We start from the raw sequence: 6879 nt of genomic DNA on the forward strand, positions 1-6879 counted from the left end.
TTTTTTTTTTTTTTTTTTTTTTTTTTTTTTTTTTTTTTTTTTTTTTTTTTTTTTTTTTTTTTTTTTTTTTTTTTTTATATATATATTCGGATGGGTTAGAGAATTAACATTGTTAGAAATGAAATGACATTTTAGTCCATAAAAAATTAGTAATAGAGTTTAAATTATATAATAATTTTAGTAATTGAAGTGCTGACGTGGTATGATTCTGAAGGGCATTTTCGTCATAGTGTTAACCCCAATGGGAGTTTTTCATAATAATAATAATAATAATATATAATCTAATTGAAGGCTACTCCACAATTTTTATTGATTTTTCAATTACTTTCAATTTTTTAAATTCTCAATTTTACTTTTATTGAATTAAAAGCTTTCAATTTGTTATTAACTTTTGCTCATAAAAATTAATATATGAAATTTTAAATTTTAAATTAAGGGTTAATAAAATGAAAATCTTACCCATATGTTAGACTTAATCCTCAAATTTTTAGGTTCCTATACTTTTGACTCGACTCTCTGACATGAGCATCAAAGTGTATGCGTGTGGTCCTCAAATTTTTATGCTTGCTACACGTTTGACTCTTAACTTGAGAATCAAAGTATATGTGGCATGCACGTGCACTGTCACTCTCACTTTTTTCTCTTCAAAATATAAGTTTATTGCTGAATCACATAATTATGTGTGTTCCCGGGTTCCAATTTTTTCATTTAATAGTTGGCATGTCTATGAAAATCAAGGACGATAAGGGAGGTGTAACAAACTCCTTAGTTGAAAGGTTAATGATACGAGATAAAAACAAGCGAAAGCAAAAACATAGATGCCATCATCCGTCCTATTTGACCTTGTTCTTCTTGAAAATAAAATATTTTTAACAGGATTGAGTATTACAAAAATATCTGCCAAGTGACTCAGACTGTTAGGATCAGAAAATACACACACATATAAACATATCATATGTGAAAACTTGACCATATTGTCACTAAACATTAGGGGCTATATCGCCACTCTCTCATGGTCATATCATCCAAACTTTGTAAAAAGCATAATTATGACCATATCATCGTGCAAACATTAGAGGGACCTTTTTGTCATTTTTCCTCGTGGCCATAATGTTAAGTTTTATAAATACATAGTTGTGACCATATTGTCACTTTAATATTAGGACCATTTCACCACCTTTTTGCATTCCCTAATTGTCATGTCTCGTCAACACACATACATATGCATGGAGTGCCATAAACAAATATAACATAACTTGTGACATACCGTCATAACTATTCATGATATATTATCATTTCTTTCGTGACCAGCCTTTCTATCGACATAGCTAGTATCATGTCACGATATTAACATTACCATTCTACTAACATCACATGATCATGTGATATGAACCAAAATGCATCAATCATATCATATACTTCAATGAAGATGTGAAGAAAAGGTTGTCAAAATTATGCAAAGGTGTTCAATTCATGCCACATTGAAGAAGAAAGAAGTTTGATTGTTATAAATTTTGGGTGGGTTATAATTTAGAGTTATTATATTTTAAGACATTTTATTTACGTTAGGTTACATTTACATAATAGCTAATTATGGGCATAAAGTAGGAAGGTTACAACTCTTGTAATACCTTTAATAGTTTCATTTTTGAGCATTTGTGCTCTTCTTTAGCCAATGGCTAAGTTTCTTTGCAATTCTATGTAGTTTAGGTTGCATGTAGAATCATTCAAGCTCGACGTGATCAATCTTGCTTGTGGAGTGATTCGAATCTCAAACAAGTGTTCTTGTCTTGAGATATTCGATCAACAAGGTAATCCGAATCTTACTCCCCTTGTAGTGGTTCCATATCTTATCATTTGGTATCAGAGCTTAAGGCTCAAGATCGGATATATGTTTCCTTTGCATTTCTTTTCAATTTGTTTTTATCTTTTTAGTTTTTAATCGACCCAAAATAAAGAAAATCAAATCTGGGCTCTACTAGAAAATTTGAGAGGTGAGGATGAGAGATTCATTTGTGTAAATGAGTGCAAACAGAGTGGCCTAAAATTCCTTGAGTGTATACACGTGAGAGAGTGTTATGAGGTCCTTTGTATTTCCATAACTTATTTTTTGCAGCAAAGTTTCACAAATAGATTCGAGGACGAATCCTCTTGAAGAAGTGGAGAATGATATGAACCAAAAGACATCAATCATACAATATACTTCAATGAAGATGTGAAGAAAAGGTTGTCAAAATTATCAAAAGATGTTTCAATTCATGCCACATTGAAGAAGAATGAAGTTTGATTGTTATAAATTTTGGGTGGGTTACAATTTAGAGTTATTGTATTTCATTTATGTATTTTAAGACTTTATTTACTATAGGTTACAATTACATAATGGTTAATTGTGGCCATTAAGTATGAATGTTACAACTCTTGGAATGACTTTAGTAGTTTCATTTTGAGGCTATATAAAGCCATGTATGTTGTATGTGTAAGAGACTTGAAAAATATAGTAAAAGAAGCATTTGTGCTCTTCTTTAGCCAATGGCTAAGTTTCTTTGCAATTCTATGTAGTTTAGGTTGCATGTAGAATCATTCAAGCTCGACGTGATCAATCTTGCTTGTGGAGTGATTCGAATCTCAAACAAGTGTTTGAGATATTTGATCAATAAGAATCATTCAAGCTAGACATGATCGATCTTGCTTGTGGAGTGATTCGAATATCAAACAATGTTCTTGTCTTGAGATATTCGATCAACAAGGTAATCCGAATCTTACTCCCCTTGTAGTGGTTCCTTATCTTATCATGAGTAAAATTCGGATTACCTTGTTGATCGAATATCTCAAGGCAAGAACATTGTTTGAGATTCGAATCACTCCACAAGCAAGATCGATCATGTTTAGCTTGAATGATTCTTGTTGATCAAATATCTCAAGGCAAGAACACTTGCTTGAGATTCGAATCACTCCACAAGCAAGATTGATCATGTCGAGCTTGAATGATTCTACATGCAACCTAAACTACATAGAATTGCAAAGAAACTTAGTCATTGGCTAAAGAAGAGCACAAATGCTTCTTTTTACTCTACTTTTCAAGTCCCTTACAAATACAACATACATGGCTTTATATAGCCTCAAAATGAAACTATTAAAGGCATTCCAAGAGTTGTAACATTCATACTTAATTACTTAATGGTCATAATTAACCATTATGTAATTGTAACCTAAAGTAAATAAAAAGTCCTAAAAACTCTAAATTACTCTAAATTGTAAACCACCCAAAATTTATAACAATCAAACTTCATTCTTCTTCAATGTGGCATGAATTGAAACATCTTTTGATAATTTTGACAACTTTTTCTTCGCATCTTCATTGAAGTATATTGTATGATTGATGTTTTTTGGTTCATATCATCCTGCCTCATAATCTGTTCATCACTATACTTACTATTAACGTACATTCATACATACAATGACTAGTCATCTTATCAAGCTTATAGCGTCCAAGAGTTAGTTCACTTATCTAAATCACAATGTATTTCCACAAAGATTTTGCTCTAAAGCTCTTTGAGCACCTCACATACTCCAATGGCCACGGTTAAAAAAAACATTCATGATCCTTCCATTAACATTATTTCTCATTTAAGAATACTTTATGATACGAAATAAGGTGTCTTAATCATGTCACATATACTCTTTTGGTATGACAAGATTCGTACCTTGTTTGGATTTAAGGAAGTTTTGTGGTATTTTTTAAGTGATAGAGAATTTAATATAGGTTTATTTTTAAAGCTATAAATAGTTTTATCCTGGTAACTATATTGGTGTGATCACTCCATACGAGTTATAAATGATTGGATCCAAATTGTTTATATATGGAGATACAACAAAAGCGTTGTACCTTTATTTTATTTTATTAAGAATTAATAAACCTTATCTTTGTAGAAATCGTAGCCGACAAGGATTTTAAACGTATTCCAACGATATAGAACTTTCTCTGCGAGATGTGAAACTTCTTCCACAAGATTTTCTTGTCTATGATTCGAGCACATGTGGAGTCTTCTGAAATAAAATTCTCCAAGAATTTGAAAAAGAGAGATTAAAAAATTCTTCTTTATCTCGAGAGGAGAAAGGAATTTTATTTATTAACAATAAATTACTCAATTATAGGCTCAACGTTGCACTCTTATTCATTCTAGGACAAAGTTGTATCAATGTATATAATCTATAACGACCGATCTTCGGAAAAGACCGAATCACGGGTCGCCACGTGGACTCAAGAGTAAAAAAAAACTTTTCAACACTTCATGTAGTTTGAATAGGGGACTGAAAGTTAAAAGTTGCCTGATATACATTTAAAAAAAAATATAAAACACATAACAAAGATCTGTCGGATCACATAAAAAGCAATGGTTACAAAATATAGCAGGGCAGGTTTTTTCAAAAACGTCAAAAATCATAACCAAAACGACATGGGAGAAGAGGACTCAATCTAAGGGCCCCCCTTCTGCAACTACACGATTCCACACGTCCACGCCACCGACCCAGATCTACTTTTCTCCTAAAAAATAGCAAACAACAGAGGATGAGTATATAAACAATACCCAGTAAGCAACTTGCTCATAAGCTTTTGTCGAACTTAGCTCTATTCACGGGATTCTAAGTTTTTAGCTCGATTAGTCACTAGTCAGAGATCTAGTGGTGCCTGGCAACATCCAACTGTTCCTAAGATCAGTAACTACCTGCCACTGTGCCTCGCAAGGCTAGGTCAGTCACTACCTGTCTTACGCCCTTATCGGCTCAAATCAGTAAAACTACCTGTCTTAGGAACAGTAACTACTTGTCTTATGCCGCTCGGCTGGATCAGTAAAAGGCCATGGCTCATCCCACTAAGCACCTCTTATCACAGTAATATATTATGGTTACCCTCAACCACTTGTGGGTAACTACGAAAACGTTACACTATCATTATGTTCTCCCTAACTTATAATTACTAGCACCTAATAATTCATCCAACATTCAAAGAGTAGCAATGGGCTACCCAAGCTCCACGCCTAATGCCTAACAAAGAACCATGGCGACAACACGTCGCCATGCTAAGTCACATAATAACCATAATAACCATCTAGCTCAACATAAAAACATACCATTTCACATGACTATACGAGATTTCACATTCAGGCCAACGAAACTATATAACCATAACGACAACCAAAATACAATCACACACATTATTGAAATACCGCCCCCATGAACTAACTATATCCATTCCTACATATATTATTAAACTATTTGGCCAAGTCCAAACCGATTCTACAAACAATTACTTAAAAACTTGCTCTAGATGGTTACTTACTTGATCGTAGACTTCCCAAAACTTAATCAAGTATTCAAATGTGGCTTGACTAAGCTTGGAATTTTCCTATAATAAGACATTTATGGAACGTGTGAGTCAAGTTCCTAAATCTAGATAAAGACGAATCTAATGGTGTGAAATGCGAAAACAAATCGAGTTTCGGTTATGTACAGGTGGGTCGGGTCGGGTCAGGTCGTGCCCCCTCAATTTTCAGCCTCTTCTTCCCACCTCCTTCTTGATCTTTCTTTCCTCTCAACAACCCATGTCTCTTTTTCACAAGGACTCACCAACTTCCCTCGACAATAACCTAGGTACATCAATCGCATGAAATGTATTAGGGTTTTGGAAAACAACTAAAATCACACCACTAGAACTTATAGGTATACTCCCTTAGCCCACCGTCGCTAACAAGCGTCTCAAGCTCCGTCGTTCATCTCCACTGCTCCACTCTCTCCTCTGTCGTCTTCTTCTTTTTTTTTTTTTTTCAACCCTATAAGAGTAGTACAGACATACTATGGCTCTTACGTAATCATTACAAGTTGATCCAATTTGTAATTACTCTTATAATTAAATCTTATATGTCCTTTAATGAACCATGTAGAACTTTTCAGAGCTCAACCCAATGTAGAACTTTTCAGAGCTCAATCCCTTCAGTAAAATCGTCGGAAAAACGGGTGAAGAAGACGAAGTCCACGAATTCGGATTCGGGTCGAAACAACCCGTAACCCATACCCACAGTCAGCCCGTTTCTTTGTAGCAATCGAGCCTCAGCCCAGCCCACTTCCCTCAGCCCAATCCAGAACCCGAATACCTGTAACCAGATTGACGTCGACCCAGCCCAGACGCCTATGACCCGTGACCCGCATTCGACAACCCATACAACCAACCCGATCCACCTACAGCCTAGTTTGCTGCAGCCCACAAACAGCTCCAACCAGTCCAATACCTGCAGCCCAATCCACTCCAGCCCAGAGCCTGCGACCCTGACCCGTGACTGTAGCGCGCGACCCGCGCCTCGACCCGAAACTTATCTGTACACTCTTCGCCTTCTGATTGTGCCACGTGGCATATTTGCAGCACAACAACCCTCGGCTCCTGGTGGCTTAAACGGCTCGGGAATCCCTTTTTAGACTAAATTGCAATGTTTTTTTTTTTTTTTACTTTTTTACCCGATTAAGGTAAATAAAATCGTTTTAGTACCGTATTTTACTATTTGACCAATTGCATATGCATATATAACCTTATAATTATGTATTGTTGGCTTATGATCGAAGTGACCTCCAAATGACATGAAATTTGATGAGGGACCTGGTTTAAAGGGATTCTACAAAGTTACTGGGACATTGGAATATGACGAGGATCTAAATCAAGATTTGGGGTGGTAAAGAACCAAAATATTCCTATGAGAATTTTAAGATTTTTTTAAGACCCTATAAAGACTCGAAATACTAGAAAAAAATTATATTTATATGAGACTTATTTATGATATTAAGGCTTTAGGGGATTAGGACAACTCGGAAATATAAACCTAGAGGAAA

The sequence above is a fragment of the Cucurbita maxima genome, unplaced genomic scaffold (genome assembly GCF_002738345.1).
Source record: "Cucurbita maxima cultivar Rimu unplaced genomic scaffold, Cmax_1.0 Cma_Scf00027, whole genome shotgun sequence".
NCBI classification, from domain to species: Eukaryota; Viridiplantae; Streptophyta; class Magnoliopsida; order Cucurbitales; family Cucurbitaceae; genus Cucurbita; species Cucurbita maxima.